Raw genomic sequence first — 17744 nt, 5'->3', positions numbered from 1 at the left:
GACCAGGGATGGAACCTGTGTCCTACCTGCATTGGCTGGCAGATTCTTAACCACTGCGCTACCAGGGAAGTCCCTCTATGTTCTTTTTTTTTTTGGACTCTTTTCCATTATAGGTTATTACAAGATATTGAATACAGTTCCCTGTGCTATATGGTAGGTCCTTGTTTTTTATTTTATATGTAGTAGTGTGTATATGTTAATCCCAAGCTCCTAATTTATCCCTGCCACTCCAGCCCCTGTCATCCCTTTTGGTAACCATAAGTTTGTTTTCTATGTCTCTGAGTCATTACTGTTTTGTAAATAAGTTCATTTGTATCATTTTATTTTTAAGATTCCACATATAAGTGATATCATATATTTGTCTTTGTCTGACTTACTTCACTTAATATGATAATCACTAGGTCCATCCACGTTGCTGCAAATGTCATTATTTCATTCTTTTTTATGGCTGATTAATATTCTATTGTATATACATACTGCATCTTCTTTATCCATTCATCTGTTGATGGGCATTTAAGTTGCTTCCATGTCCTGGCTAGTGTAAATAGTGCTGCAATGAACAGTGGGGTGCATGTGTCTTTTCAAATTAGAGTTTTCATCTTTTCTGGATATATGCCCAGGAGTGAGATTGCTGGATCATATGGCAATTCTATATTTAGATGTGTAGGGAGCCTCCGTACTGTTTTCCATAGTGGCTGCACCAATTTACATTCCCACTAATAGTGTAGGAGTATTCCCTTTTCCTACACCTTCTTCAGCATTTATTATTTGTAGATTTTTTTGGTAATAGCCATTCTGACTGGTGTGAGGTGATAAATCATTATAGTTTTGATTTGCATTTCTCTAATAATTGGCAGTAGTGAGCATCTTGAATACACTTTTATAAATCAGAAAAACATTATAGAAAACAGGCAAGGGACTTCCCTAGTGGTCCAATGGTTAAGACTGCGCGTTTCCACTACAGGGGCACAGGTTCGCCCCCTAGTTGGGGAACTAAGATCCCACATACTGTATGGTGCTGCCAAAGGGGAAAAAAAAAGATTGAAAACAGGCAAACTACATGAACATTTAGAGAAGAAAAATACAAATAGTCTAATGGCTACAAACATATGGAAAAAAATGTTTAATATCACTGATGAAATACAGGTCATTTGAAGCAATGAGACTATTTTAGACGAATAGATTGGTTTGGATTTAAAAATGGAATGTTTAGTGTTGACAAATGTATCATAAGACAGGCACTCATGTCAAGAATCAATTTGACATGATCTTCTGGAAAGCACTTTGGCAAATTGTGCTGAGAGTCTTAAAATATTCACATATGTTGATCCTGTGATCTATTTGTTATGGGTTGAATTGTTTCCGTTCAAATGATATGCTGAAGTCCTAACCCTCTGTATCTCAGAATGTAACCATATTTCAAAAACCAGATTGGGACCTCCCGGGTGGCGCAGTGGTTAAGAATCCAGCTGCCAACGCGGGGGACACAGGTGCAATCTCTGGTCTGGGAAGATCCCACATGCCGTGGAGCAACTAAGTCCATGAGCCACAACGACTGAGCCCAGGTGCTGCAACTACTGAAGCCCGCGCGCCCAGAGCTGGTGCTCTGCAACAAGAGAAGCCACCACACTGAGAAGTCCGCGCACTGCAATGAAGAGTAGCCTCTGCTCACCGCTCACCGCAACTAGAGAAGGCCCACATGCAGCAACGAAGACTCAACGCAGCTAATAAATAAATAAATAAATAAATAAATAAACATTAAAAAAACAAAAACAAGTGGATCATTGCTGACGTAATTAGTTAAGATGAATTCATACTGGAATAGGGAGGGTTACTAATTTGATATGATTACTGTCCTTATAAGAAAGGAGTATGCCATGTGAAGACATAGACAAACAGAAGACGGCCATGTGGCTGTGGAGGCAAAGATGGGAATGATGTATCTATAAGGCAAGCAATGCCAAGGACTGCCAGCAAACAACAGAAGATAAAATAAAAGAGGCAAGGAAGGATTTCCCCCTGCAGTTTTTAGAAGGAGTATGGCCCTGTCAATACCTTCATTTGAACTTCTGGCCTCCAGAATTGTGAAAGGATAAATTTCTGTCATTTGAAGCCACCCAGTTCGTGATAGTTTATGGCAGCCCTGGGAATCTAAAACACTATCTTTGGGGAATAATTGGTATGAATAAAGATATGTTCAAGGATATTTATCATTGAATTATTTATAATTATAAAAGTTTAGAAGGGACCAAAATGTATAACAACAATAGAATCGTTAAGTGAATATATTTATAAGGCAGAATATTATGGTGCCAACAAAAATTGTATTTTTGAAAACCTGGGTAAACATTTCACAATATAATCATAAATGAGAAAATGTAGAAAATAACACTGCATGTAACATAAGATTCAAACTTTATTTTAAAAATCGTAATTTTACATAATTACATATTTATAGAAAAAAACTGGTGGTAAATAAAAGGTCAATAGTGGTTAGATTATTTTCTATGATTTTCTACAGTTATCATAGCAAAATTTAAATGTTAGAAATGTCAGAAAGAAAGAAGAGACATAGTATATTTAAATTCGATGGTCTCAGAGAAAAACAAAGGAATTACATGCATCTAATTAAGACTAGTTCATTTCTTCACACAGCTGGGACTTGTTTCCTCCTTGAAACACAGCCTATTTCTAGAGCAGAAAGTGACAAAGATTTAATTCAGGCCCAAGCCTGAATTCCTAAGTACAGAACCAAATGTAAAGTTTGGCAATTTGACTCTAGTATTTTATTTTCTTTATATCATAGACTACAGAGTCTAAGAGAGTGCTTAGAAGATTCCAATGGGGAACTTCCCTGGGGGTGCAGGGGTTACGACTCTGCACTCCCAATGCAGGGTGCCTGGGGTTCAATCCCTGATCAGGGAACTAGATCCCCAAAGCGTGCTGCAACTAAGAGTTTGCATGCCACAACTACGGAGCTGGTGAGCCACAAATAAGGAGCTGCAAGCTGCAACTAAGGAGCATGCCTGCCACCACTAAGAGTGGGTGCAACCAAAATAAATAAAAATTTAAAAAAATTCATAATGCTGAGTGACTTAAAAAAAACAAGAAGAAGATTCCAATGAGAGGGACTTTTCTGGTGGTCCAGAGGTTAAGAATTTACCTTCCAATACAGGGGATGAGAACACTGCCCAGGGAAACAAGATCCCACATGCATCAGGGCAACTAAACCCAAGTGGCTCTGCAACTAGAGAGCCCACCTGCTGCAACAAAAGATCCCACGTGCCACAACTAAGACCCAATGCAGCCAAATGAATTAAAAAAAAAAAAAAAAAAAGATTCCAATGAGATCCAGAGGATATTCTTTCTCACTTGAAATGCTCAGTTATGCTTAAGGATTACTCAGTTATGCTTAAGGATTACTAGTGTCTGGGAATTCCCGGTGGTCCAGTGGTTACGACTCCCCACTTCCACTGCAAAGGACACAGGTTTGGTCCTTGGTCGGGGAACTAAGATCCCACAAGCTGAGATTACCAATCTCTATGTAACCCCAAGTGTTCAGCAAGGAGTGAAGCCTCACAGGCCTACAAGAGTGGCAAGAAAAAGCATTTACAGGAGGAGGGATGTGATGCCATAGCTTCAAGAACCATGGGCCCTAGCAGGGAAACAAGGCCTAATCCAAGGCCAACACCCTGCAGCTGCAGACTCTGAACAATTGCCGTGAATGTCGGGTACAGTACATTACTTCACCTCATTGCAGCTTCTCTGAAAAGTGATAAAATCTAATGGCTGTCTCCTCCCCTCCCTCCCTTCTCCTCTCCCCTCCCTCCCCCTCCCCTTCCTCTCTTGACCAGTTTTTGTGCTGCCTATGACATTGTTAATTGGTACAATATCTCAGAAAGTTGACATGACAATAAGTATCAAGAGCCAGGATTTCCCTGGTGGCACAATGGTTAAGACTCTGCACTCCCAATGCAGGGGTTCAATCCCAGATCGGGGAACTAGATCCCACATGCGTACTGCAACCGAGAGTCTGCATGCCACAACTAAGGAGCCCACCTGCCACAACTAAGGACCCAGAGAGCCACAACTAAGGAGCCTACCTGCTGCAGCTAAGACCTGGTACAAATAAATAAATAAATAAATAAATAAATATTTTTAAAAAGAGGTATCAAGAGCCTTAAATTAAGGAAAACAAGAAAAAGGAAAAGAATAACAACAACAGTACATATGACCCAGCAATCCCACTCATGGGCATATACCCAGAGAAACCATAATTCAAAAAAGACACATGCACCCCAATGTGCATTGCAGCACTATTTACGACAGCCAGGTCATGGAACCAACCTAAATGTCCATCGACACACGAATGGATAAAGAAGATGTGGTACATATATACAATGGAATATTACTCAGCCATAAAAAGGAACAAAATTGGGTCATTTGTAGAGACAAGGATAGACCTAGAGACTGCCATATAGAGTGAAGTGAGTCAGAAAAAAAACAAATATCATATATTAACTCATACATGTGGAATCTAGAAAAATGGTACAGATCAACCAGTTTGCAAGGCAGAAATTGAGACACAGATGTAGAGAACAAATATATGGACACCAAAGGGAGAAAGCAGAGGGGTTGGGGGTGGGATGAATTGGGAGATTGTGAGTGCTATATATACATTAATATGTATAAAACAGACGACTAATAAGAAAAAAAATCAAATTGTACCCTTTAAATATACCCAGCTTATTGTATGTCAATTATATCTCAATAAAACTTTTTAAAAGAAAAAAAAAAGTTGAGAATCCAGATATCAAAACATACACTTTCATCTATATAAAGTTCAAAAATAGGCAAAACTAATCTGATGTCAGAAGGAAGATATGATTAACTTAGGGGCCTTTGTGACTGGTTAGCAGAGACATGAGGTCTCTGGGGATCTCTTATGATCTATGAACACTACACAAGAGTGTGAAGTTTGTGGAAATTCAAGCTTTTCTGTACTTATATTACACTTCAATAAAAATTTACTTTAAAAATGCAAACAACTGCAACAACAGTAATTTGTTTGCCAGGATCTGTGCGGTGTACTTGGCATACAGGATCATAATCTCAATTCCCAGAGGATCCGAGAGCTTTAAGCAAATCATTGAAGTCACATAGGTGGTAATGGCAGAAATGAATTTTGTATTCAGATTGTCTAATTTCAAATTCTGTGTTCATATCCACTGCTGCGTTGCCATTCTGTTCATATTTTTCGACCATAGAATATGACTCCTAAAAAGGTATCCTAAGGAAACACTTTAACTAGAAAAACACTATGTTGCAGTGTTAGAAGAGGGAAAATTCGACACAATGTTATTGCCTAACAGTAGAAGAATGCTGATAGTATGGGGTACCTATGTTACAGAATATCACAGAGACATTAAAAAAGATAATGGAGACTCTAGGAATATGAAAAAATATTTCAGATACAATATTCAGTGAAAAAAACACCAGAATATGAATGCACGTATGGGAAATACAATTGAAAGTAGTTCTGGTTTGTTGTTGTTCAATTGGACTGGCTGAAATTTTTTCCCTCAAGACTGTTCTTAGTTTTAAAACAATTATCTGAAATGAATAATTTTATCACATAATCCCCTTCTCAAATCACTGGCCCTGGACTTCCCTGGTGGCTCAGGAGTTAAGAATTCGCCCACCGATGCAGGGGACACCCGTTCAAACCCTGGTGTGGGAAGATCCCACATGCCTTGGAGCAACTAAACCCATGCCTAGAGCCTGTGCTCTGCAACAAGAGAAGCCACTGCAATGAGAAGCCCACGCGCCACAATGAAGAGCAGCCCCCACTCGCCAGTCACAACTAGAGAAAGCCCATGCACAGCAGCAACGAAGACCCAACACAGCCAAAAATAAACAAAAATAAAAAACACTAGCCCCAGCCCAGTTTCTTTCTCTACCTGCACCTCTTCTGCTCAGAACAGCTCCCCAGTTTCCATGTGCTTCTACTGAGCTCCACAGCATGAACCCTCGCCACTCAGGTCCATGTGCACAAGATTCCAAACAGAACCCTCACATTTTCCTCCAAAAAAGAAATGGCGCAGTTCCAGAAGTCACTTCACCATTTCTTCTATCTCTGCTGTGATCAGTAGTGTGGAGCTGCATATTTTATTGAAGAATTTGTCCTTTTTTCCCCCTCAGGAAACAGGTCTTCCCCCGTCCTCGTTATAACAATATTCCTTTGAGCATAGCTGTCACCTTTATACACCTGTATACAGCTGTTGGCCACAGCATTATCCATATGTTGGCTCAGATAATTCTTTATTGTATATGTCCCATGCATTGCAGGATGTTTAGCAGAATGCCTGGCCTCTTATTATTAGATGTCAGTAGCGTCACCTCTCAAAAGCGTGACAATAAAAAAAAAAAGTGTGACAACAAAGGTCATCTCCAGATATTGCCAAATGTTCCCTGCTGCTGGGGGGCAAAATCGCTCTTGGTTGAGAACCACCGGGCAACTGGAGGAATAATGGTGACGGCATAGTGAGAACCTGTAGCTGACTGGTTATGCCCTTATTTAACCACAAGAGGTCTCCCTAGACCCCATTATGGTTCTATTCTGGAAAATACAGGGCTATGGCCACTACCAAACAGGTTAATTGTCGTGACTGGGTGGGTGACCAGAGCAAAAGGTTTACAGAAACAAAAGCACTTGATCAATCTTCTGTGTGGAAGATTTCCAAATAAATTACGTAGATATTCCACCTCTAAAGGAGGGAAGCTTAATTCCCATAGTGCAGGCTGTACATACTGATTTGCTGCCAAAGAAAGGGGAGTGGGGAGTAACTGTAGTGGAGAAACCTGATGGACGCGACTCAGCCAGGTGACAGAGGTCAACGTCAGCACTGAATCATAATGACAGTATGTGCCCCTGACATATGTGATGAAACGGCACTTTACCTGTGATCCTCCTCCCCAAACCCCATGACCCCAGTCTAATCACGAGAAGAACATCAGACAAATTCCAAGAGAGGGGCATCCTACAAACACCTGACCAGGACTGCCCAAAGCTGTCAAGGTCATTCAAAATAAGGGAAGTCTGAGAAACTGTCATAGCCAAGAGGAGCTCAGAGACATGACAACGAAAGATAGGGTGGTACCTGCATGAAATTCTGAAACAGAAAAAGGGCATTAGGTAAAAATTAACGAATAATTATAATTATAAACTTTAATTAATAATAAAGTGTCAATATGGGTTCATTAATTATAACAAATGTACCATACTAATAAATATTTTTAGTAATAGGGGAAACTGTGTGCAGGGGCAGGGTTATATAGGAACTCTGTACTCTGCTTTATTTTTCTGTAAATCTAAAACTGCTCTAAAAAATTAGGTCTATTAATTTTTTTTAAAAGCATCTGGGGACTTCTCTGCTGGTCCACTGGTTAAAACTCTGTGCTTCCACTGCAGGGGGCATGGGTTCGATCCCTGGTTGGGGAACTAAGATTCCACATGCCTCATGGTGCAACCAAAAAAAAAAAAAAAAAAGCATCTGATCAAGCACTGCCTTGGTAAAATAAACAAAGATGTTTAAATGGTGGATTTGCTAGAATTCTGATTTCTGATTTAAAAGGAATCATTTGATGATTGTAATAAGAAATACCACCATCAAGTACCAATCAAGCCCCTCATTTTCTGCAGAGCATCAGGTAAGAAACCCAAAGATTGATACTGAAGAAAACTTTAAATAGAATAAAGGAGCCCAACTACTTTAAATAATTCTTAGAAATTATTTCTGTCCTTACATGTGCCATGATCATATAATGAGAATATCAATTATTTATATCTCGCTGATACCCCTTTGAAGTTGGTACTATATTCTAGGACTGTATCTGCCCACGATCATAGAACAAATACATGACAAAACTAAAACTCAAATTTTTGCATCTGATTTTACAATCTTTGCTTTTAACTCCTGTGCAATATTTCCTTCCTATATGTGACAGCCGAGGCTATTCATGTCACTGTAAAGTATATATTATGTAATTTTAAAAGGGCTGAACAAAAACCAGAAGTCTGTGTCCTCAGCTGGCTCAGGATACGAATTTCCTTACCAGAAAATTGTGGATAATAATACCTGTCCTGCTTAACTCACTGGGTTATTTTGAGTCAAAGGAAAGAATATATGAGAAAATGTCTTGGAACCTATGAAGTGTGGTATTGTACCATTAACACATTTTTACTTGTGCAGCTTTTTGCAGGTGTGTCTGTGAGCTACTTGCAAAATGGAATTTGTGGAGATGATGGAACGGAGCTTTAAGAGAATTGCACTGGCCACAGATCCTCCCTTGGAGGATAAGATCCCAAGTCTGTGGTCTCCTTCACTGACTGCACTCACCACCTGGGGAGATGTTAAAGGCATCCATGCCCAGATTCCACCCCAGACCAATCAAATCACAATTGCTAGGAGGGCAGTACAGGCACTGCTATGTTTGAAAATCTTTCCAGGTGATTCTAATATGCAACCAAGGCTGAGAACTGCCACCCTAATTGATCTAAAGTCAGCCCAATTCCATGGGGCCCATCCTACCCTTCTCCCATAGGCTGCTCCTCACTCCTAGAAATTGCTGGAGTTGGAATATTGCCAACAGGCAGTGAGGCAAAAATAAAAGTCTGGTCAGCCAGGCTGCTGAGATAGCTGATGGTATTGTCATTTGACTAAAGGAAATGGATCTATGTCACTTTTATTCAAGGAAGGAAGAGTCCAGTCACGGGAGGGAGAATGCTACGGAGGCTGGCTCTGGAATCACCTGGCACTCTGCTGCAGCAGCGGGCCGGGGGGGCAGAGAGGCAGCTTGGAGCTTTTGTAAACTCAGCTCTGTGGGTCAGTTTATCTTGACTATTGTGTTGTCTGAAGAGCCTTTGTTGGGAGCCTGGGCCTTGGTGCCTGGCAGACCAAAGCAACAATCAGCTTTCAAGTTAGTGAATTAACACTATTCAAAAACTGAGACCACAGAAGAAAAGGCGGTCGAGCAAGAATAACATTAGATGTGCTATGGAATGAATATAATTCAAAGCTAGAAACTCCCTTCTTTTAGAAATGAGGCTGAGGTTCCTCTATGTATTATTTTTCAGGGTCTTCAGTAAAAGGATTTAGGTTACAGCACTGCCAGGAGAGAGTACCAAGATGAAGTCATCTGGGGAAACTGAGGGTCCTCGTCTTCTAGGGTCTGGGCATCACTTTGACAAATCCAGGAATTCCTTTTGTCATAACGCTTAGAGGTGAGCAATCTCTTTGGGATGGACCTGCATTAACCAAGCTCGCAAGAGTCCAATATTGAATTATGCAATGACCAGGCATTGACACTGGATGGTACGTTCTCAACATTCTGTAAGAAAGACAACATGGGGAGCCACATTGGAACTATAAATTATACTTGAAAACCAAGAATACAATGAAGGGGTCTTCCCTGGTGGTTCAGTGGTTAACATTCCGCACTTCCAATGCAGGGGGCCTGGGTTCGATCCCTGGTCAGGGAACTAAGATCCCACATGCTGCTTGGTGTGGCCAAAAAAGAAAAAAGAAAAAAAAAAGGAATATAAGAAATGAGTTAGGTGATCTTACAAGACTGTATCATCAAGCTCTAGTAGCTGGATGCATTCAGCATCTCTGTAGGCGTGACCAGTTCAGCAGAATAAAATATCCCAGACACCTTCTGGCTGGGCACCTTCTGTCTGAACCACGTTGGAGAGTCACCAACAAATCCTTGCTCTTCAGGGGTCATTTGTTCAAACCAGGGGTCTCCAAGCTTTTCGGGTTATATGTTCCTAACAGCAACAACAACAAAAAAAGTAGATGCATTTTTTCAGATCATCTGTGGATAATTTTGAATTTTTTTGGTAACATCTTCTTGTCAGATCTGACAAGAAGGTTATTGCTTTTTACTGAATAATGTGACTGGCAGCTTCTATTAAAGTAAGAGAACTGTTAACCCCACCATTTTCTTGTTTGCTTGGGCTGTAATGATCAGCATTATTTTTAATTTGTGGTTTCTTTGCAGGAGACTTGGTAGGCTCTTGTCCATTTTATGAGGGTTAACTTAGTGAAAGCTGAACACTGTAGTATAATGCAATCTGTAAATCCATTAAACAGGGCACAGTAAACTGCAAGTTTCCCCAGGCTCTGGTGAGAGGAAACCAGTAAGTGAGGTGCCACTGTCAACCCTCCAGTCGTGGCATTCCCATTCTTTGCTGGGATATCTCAGTCATGAAGGAGGCTATTCTTCAGACAATATATAACACCATGCATTCACTGAGAGAATAGAATATCTCACAGCTTTGGATACAATAGCGATACGTATACAATCATTCTTACTTAGAAATTATACCCTAATCCTGAATTGGATATGGACACTCCTAAATCTCTATCTACCCATTTGCTGACTATGGGAGTCTTTTGTGTAGAGGTCCAATCTCTTTCATCATATTTTTTAAAAAATAAATGTATTTATTTATTTATTGGCTGCTTCGGGTCTTTGTTGCTATGCACGGGCTTTCTCTATTTGCGGCCAGCGGAGGCTACTCTTCGTTGTGGTGTGCCGGCTTCTCAGTGCGGTGGCTTCTCTTGTTGCAGAGCACGGGATCTAGGAGCGTGGGCTTCAGGAGTTGCAGCACGCAGGCTCAATGGTTGGGGGTTGCAGGCTACAGAGCGCAAGGTCAGTAGTTGTGGCGCACGGGCTTAGTTGCTCTGCGGCATGTGGGATATTGCCGGCCCAGGGCTTAAACCCGTGTCCCCTGCACTGGCAGGCGGATTCTTAACCACGGTGCCACCAGGGAAGTCCTCTTGCATCACATTTTGATTCTCCTTATTGCCGGAGGGGAAATTTACCTGAAGTTTTGGGGGTGCCTAAGGACTACACTGCTTTACACAGAACCACAAGGTGAGTATGAGAGAGTCATAGACGTCATCTCATTTTACTCTTCGCAGAATGGTTTTATTAAACTCAGAAGCAAAACAGCTAATTAGCTCTGCTAATTTGGTTGAAGGGATCAGGATGAACTAGTTTCACCCCCCTCTCTTCAGAGAGAGACTTCCATTCCTGGGAAGCTTTCCACTGGGTTTGAAAATTATGGTTCTGGAACATTTAAAAATTGGCTGAGATGGAATTTGGTTGTAATTGGTGTTGTGCTATAGGTGAGTCTGCAGGAACTTGAGACAAAGGAGATGCCATGCATGGTTTGTCTGCGATGAATTAAGAACAAAAGGAAGTCTTCTGATCCATGGCTTTCTCCCAAAGATATCACAGCATAGAGTTTCAGAGTTTGGACTCTATAAGTCAGACTGTGTTGGATTGTTCTTTTTATTTCCTCCATAGAAAAGTTACCTTTATTTTTTAATAGGTAATACATACACATGATACTAAATGGTAAGGCTCCCTCCCATTCCTCACCCCCAGGCTCCCAGTTCTTCTCCCAGCAGCAGCCACAGGTACCAGCTTCTTGAAAATTCTCCTAGAGATAGTAAAGGCATATTCAAGCATACATCTGCACATTCTACACATATTTATATTTTAAAAAATAAACAGCAGCAGGGACTTCCCTGGTGGTGCAGTGGTTAAGAATCTGCCTGCCAATGCAGGGCACATGGGTTCGATCCCTGCTCCAGGAAGATCTCACATGCCATGGAGCAACTAAACCTGTGCGCCACAACTATTGAGCCCATGTGCTGCAACTACTGAAGCCCACGCGCCTAGAGCCCATGTTCCGCAACAAGAGAAGCCACGGCAATGAGGAGCCCGCGCACCACAACAAAGAGTAGCCCCCGCTCACTGCAACTAAAAGAAAGCCTGCGCACAGCAAAAAAAGACCCAACACAGCCAATTTAATTAATTAATTAATTAATTAATTAAAAAAAAAAAGAATTTGCCTGCCAATGCAGGGGACATGGGTTCGATCCCTGGTCGGGGAAGATCCCACATGCCACGGAGCAACTAAGCCCACGTGCTGCAATCACTGAAGCCTGCACGCCTACAGCCGGCGCTCCACAACAAGAGAAGCCACTGCAATGAGAAGCCTGTGCACCTCAAGGAAGAGTAGCCCCCGCTCTCCACAACTAGAGAAAGCCCACACGCAGCAACAAAGACCTAATGCAGCCACCCCCCCAAAAAAAACCCAGAAACAAACAAAAAACGGTGGCATACTTTGTACCATTGTTCTGCCTCATGCCTTTTTCTCCCCCTGCATTCTTAGAGTTTGTTCACTCAGTTCATTCATTCAACATATATTTATTGAGCACTATACTAGATGGAAATATTGTTCTCCACTCCCCATAAGGGGGTTATACATCCTGCTCTCTGCCATGTGACTTTTGAGGTTCTTTCAGTAAAGACGATGAAGTATGCTGCTCTCTCTTGACTTTGGACTTGACCCTATGATTTTCTCTGACCAGTGGATTTTGGGCCTAAGTGACAATGTGTCACTCAAAGTAGAGGCTTTAAGAGGCATCGTATGTTACCATGTACTTCTTATACATCAGTGGTCCCTAAACAAGAAGACACTGGAAGTCAACCTTAACCCACCCTGTGACCCTCAGCTTGGAGCAAAGCCGCCATAGCTGGCAGACATATTCCTGAGGAAAAAAACAAATGTGTGTGTGTAAGCCACTGATATTTTGTAATTGTTTGTTATCACAGCCAGAAGCAAACTAAGGCCACTATGTTCCCAGGCACTATACTAGGGGCTTATGTTCATCGGGGAACCAAAGATCCTTGCCCCCACGGAGTAGCTATGTATAAACCTGCCTCTTTTTTTTAAAATTAATTAATTAATTAATTAATTTATTTATTTAATTGGCTGTGTTGGGTCTTTTTTGCTGCGTGCGGGCTTTCTTTTTTTATTTGCGGTGAGTGGGGGCTACTCTTTGTTGTGGTGCGTGGGCTCCTCATTGTTGTGGCTTCTCTTGCTGCGGAGGATGGGCTTTAGGCACGTAGGCTTCAGTAGTTGCAGCACATGGGCTCAATAGTTATGGCTCACGGGCGTAGTTGCTCCATGGCATGTGAGATCTTCCTGGAGCAGGGATCGAACCTGTGTCCCTTGCATTGGCAGGTGGATTCTCAACCACTGCGCCACCTAGCAAGCCCCTAAACCTACCTCTTTTTAATGGTTGCATAGTATTCCTTCATGTAGAAGCAATATAATTTATTCAACAAGTCCTTTATGATGGATTTGGGTTATTTCAAAGCATTAGTTTTAAAAGATGAAAATCATATTTCCAATATAAATGCACAGAAACTCTATATGAAAGTTTTTTTAACTCATTGATGAAGAGACTACTAGGATGACAAAGTTAGTTCAAAACAATGTGCAAGTTCAAAATCATAGTCAGTGGATAAAAAGAAATTCTGAAATAACATTGCTAATTTTGGTAGATAACTGGCTAATGTCCTACAGGGTGAAAATAATAACACTTGAGGTTCTCTTCTATTGAACAGAAAGAATAGTCATCCCCATTATCAGTTTTAGAGAGCGTGTAAAATTTCTGGGCTTTAATCAACTGCCAAGTTACGTTTCCCAGAGAGTCAGAATTTTTGCTGATACTAACAATGTTACAATATCCTTTAACATCTATCTTTGTGTGCATGTGTGAGTCTGTCTTGAGGATAAATTCCTAGAAGTGAAATTTCTAAGTATATTAATTTGTTATTTTGAGAGAGGTTATTAAATTGCCCTTCATAGAAATTGTACCAAATTACCTTACTGCAAACACCATGTCAGTGGCTGTTGCATCTTCTCCAACACAATGTTTTTGAGCTTCTTAACACTTACCAATCTGACAAGATAAAAATAGTACCTCGTTGTAATTTTAATTTACTTGTTTTCTTGTTATAAGTATGGTTGAATATTTTTTCGTATCTTTGCAAGTTGTTTCTTTTTCCTCTACTGTGAATCGTCACTTCCCATTTTTGCCTTCAGAAAAATTAGCCCTTAGCCTGTCACATGTTCCAAATGTTTTTTTTTTCACAGTTTCAGACATATTTCTAATTGTAGTTCTACTATTTCCTAGCTGTGTCACTTTAGGCAAGTTACTTAACCTCTCTGAACCTAAGTTACTTATCTGTAAAGTAGAGATAATAATATAGTCCTCAATCCCATCTTTGAAACCCTGGCATAGATGTGTTTTAGATTCTAGAATCTTTCAGTGCATATACTGTATATTACATGGAAAGCTAGGGAGTATGAGCTCTTCCAAACATTAATATTCCTATAAGAAACATATGAACACACTAGATGGGATTAATAAAGCCTATGAATGACCTCATGTCTGTTGAAGTTTGCCATCAAATGAGCTATGTCAAACATTTTTTTTTTTTTTGAAAGTGGAGCATAGAAAAATCTTCTATGGTTTATTACATCAGTTTAAAAATTTTGCAGGAGACATCCTCAATGGTCTGTAACTGATTATGAGGTATCACCTATTGATTAGACAAATACTGAGACTAGCTCACATGGGAAGGACTAGAAGTTAAAATATACTCGATGAGAGTACTGTTAGTAGCTTGTGAAAATAAAGAAGGAAAATATATTTCCTTGTATCCTCCCAAATATTTTTTACCCTACAGATTTTAGTTATTGAATACTACTGCACTGTTATTGTTCCATATGAGCTGTGTCAAACTGACTTTTAATTTTTAGAGCTTTTTGGATTTTGGAACTGTGATTAAGGCTTGTAGGCTTGTGGTATCTTCCCCATAAGGTTATGGGGAAGATTGGATTAAATTAAGCGATGTGTGTAAAGTGTCTGTATCAGCTCCTAGAACATCGGAAGCACCACATAAATATTATAGTTTCTGTTGTTGTTTTTAAGTTGGAAGCACTAAGCCCTTACAACTCTTGTTTCTGGGCCCTTTGAGTTTTGCTTTGCGGGGTAGTCTGATGTTCTGATGAATTTCCTTATGAAAGCAATGGGAATATTTGAAGAGAAGAGGAGAGAAGCATTTGTCCTCTTTGATGGTGTAGAAGAGAATGAATGGGATTTGAAGCCAGATAGATCAGGGTTCAAATTCCATACGATCAGCTTCTTTAAAAAATGGGGGAAAGTACCTATCTTGCAGGTTGCTTTGAGGATTAACTATAACGAGATAGAATAGAAACTGCTCTGTCCACAACATGTGCTCAATAAATGAGAGCAGCTGTTTTGTTCAGAGTGTGTTCAGGAGGGCTGACGCATAACCCTTACCCACTTACAGTCCGAAAAGCACATAATCAGCCACTTTCACGAAAGTAAGGGACTTGGACAAGGATCAGAGAAAGCATTTATTGTACATAAAGAAACAGTGCACAGTTGCCATGATGTGTCTGCAGGAAGATGGCACCAGGCCCTCCTCTGTGATATGATGTCATGGGACTTTCCTTGTGGGGGGAGATGGGAGGAAGGGGTGCCGTGAAGCCTGGGAGGGGCAACTCCCCCTCCCCACACAGGCAGAGGGGAATGTTTTCCCAGGTGGTATGGTAGTGTGAGAGCCTGCAGCCTTTAGCGTTCAGGAAGTTTCCATTGTGCTGTGAGTTTAAAACGTAGGCAGCTCCTTTCATTATAGGATATCCTGAAGTTTCGAGTTAATCTTGTCATACTGTGAAGTAAGACTGTTATCTGTTAATCAGTGGACTCTGAGAACAGAATCTATCCATTCCTGCTTGGAGCCCTATTGGATTCAACTCAAATATAAACCTGGAGAGAGGGCCTGCCATGTGCCAGGTGCTGAAAATACAAAGACAATCTGATATGGTTCCAGCCCAGGAGGGACTGGCAGAGAGAATGATAACTGAGAACTCTTAGCAGGGAGTGCAGAGTGTTGAGTGATGTAACAGAGTTATGAATACAGATTAGTTTTTCTAGAGAGGTTAGGGGAAACTCCTCCAAAGAAGTGACATTTGATCTGATCTTTGGATTGAGTCATCAAACGGAAGGCTTTGCGATGGAATGAGGAAAGAGCAGAGAGGGAAGGGGGAATAAAGGAAAGTGAAAGAAACTGTCGGGGCTGGGGTGCGAGACAGTGGGCATATTCATTCATTTGTTCAGCTGTTTTTGAACAAATATTGGTCACGTGCCAGACACTGTTGCTGGCATTGCGGATACAACAGGAAGCAAGACAAAGTCACTGATGCTCTTGTGGAGTTCACACTTTAGAGCTGGATGAGACAGAAAACAAATATATACATGAAAAAGATAATTCCACAGAGAGATATGTGGTTCCAAAATGTTGGGAGTAGGTAGAATAAAGAGTACCCTGGAGGGCACGTAAGAGTAAGTAACAGGGGAACCTCTGTGGAGGAAATGTTTGACTTCAGGACCAAGGGGTGATGAGTCAGCCTTCTGGAGGCAAAGTGTTCTAGGTGGAGGGAACAGCAAATATAAACACTATAACAAGACTAGGCCCAGTGTACCTGAGGAACAGAAAGGCGGCCAGGAGCAGCCAGAGCAAAGGAGCAACAGGGAAAGACCAGAGAGGTTGGCTGGCCTGGTTAGCAGGGCCTTGTGGCCATCGTAAGGAGTTTGTTTTGAAGAAGTACCATCTGACTGCTGTGTAGAGAATAGACTGGAAGCAGGGAGATCAGTTGGGAGGCTGTTGTTTACTCTAGGCAAGAGATGTTGGTGGCTCTGACCAGGGTGGTAGCCAGCAGAGACATATGTGTTCAGAGCAAATATACATGTGTGTGTGTGTAGTGTGTGTAGTTGTTGTTGGTTTTTTTCCCCTACTTTTTGGCTCCACTGTGTGGCGTGGGATCTTGGCTTAATCAGGGATGGAACCTGCGCTTCCTGCAGTGGGTGTGCAGAGTCCTACCCCTGGACCACCAGGGAAGTCCCCTGCAATTAGTGATTTTTGAGGTAGAGCTGACAGGACCTGCTGATGCACTGGTGTGGGGGTGAGAAAAGGAAGATGTAATCACGTCAAATGCTATGAGAGGTTGAGTAAGATGAGCACATAAAAGTGATCTTTTCACGGTAATAGTGATGTCGATGTGGCAACAGTACGAATATGGGATCGGAGAGAGGGGATGCTGGAAAAGAATGGCTGTAAGGCTTTCGGAATGAATGAATTTGGCCACACACAGAGGAGACAAGGGTTCCAGGCCACTGACAATGCAAAGCTGATAACTTGTCTGTGAAGCTAGGAACTTTTCAAACTTTTACTGCCAGGGAGAGGGAAAAAAAAAGGCAAAAAAAGCCCTCTGGCTAAATATGAAGAAATGTATTTGCATCTCTCCCTATATTTTTCCACCTCTTTTTTGCCCTACAGGATGAATATCTGTCCATTTCTCACACACTCTCCATAGGCCTCAGTTTCTCACCTCTCAGAAAACTACCATTCAAGCCAGGCAGGAAATTCTGCACAGAATAGGCACGGAGTGAATGCAAACCGAGGGGCCATTAGAGGTGCTTTCAGAGAGGAAAAGAAGTTGCTTCTACTATATTGTTTCATTTCTACCTTCTTGCCTAACAGCTCACAATGCTTGGCTCTTTTGACTGGGAGGAGGCATGATCAGGCTTATTACATCTTTTTCTGCTGGTGGCCTGGCTGGTTCTATTGTCTCTCCCCGTCTTGCAGTCCGGTTGTCTCTTCCACTTCCTTGCATATACTCGGCAGGCCTGCAGGGGTCCTCAGATCTCCCTTTGAATGGCTGCACCAGGCTTGTTCACCTTAGCTTACATTATCTTTTATTTAAACAGAAACAGTAGCCACCAATT

The sequence above is a fragment of the Hippopotamus amphibius genome, chromosome 17, assembly GCF_030028045.1.
Source record: "Hippopotamus amphibius kiboko isolate mHipAmp2 chromosome 17, mHipAmp2.hap2, whole genome shotgun sequence".
NCBI lineage: Eukaryota > Metazoa > Chordata > Mammalia > Artiodactyla > Hippopotamidae > Hippopotamus > Hippopotamus amphibius.
Note: the sequence above shows the minus strand (reverse complement) of the source record.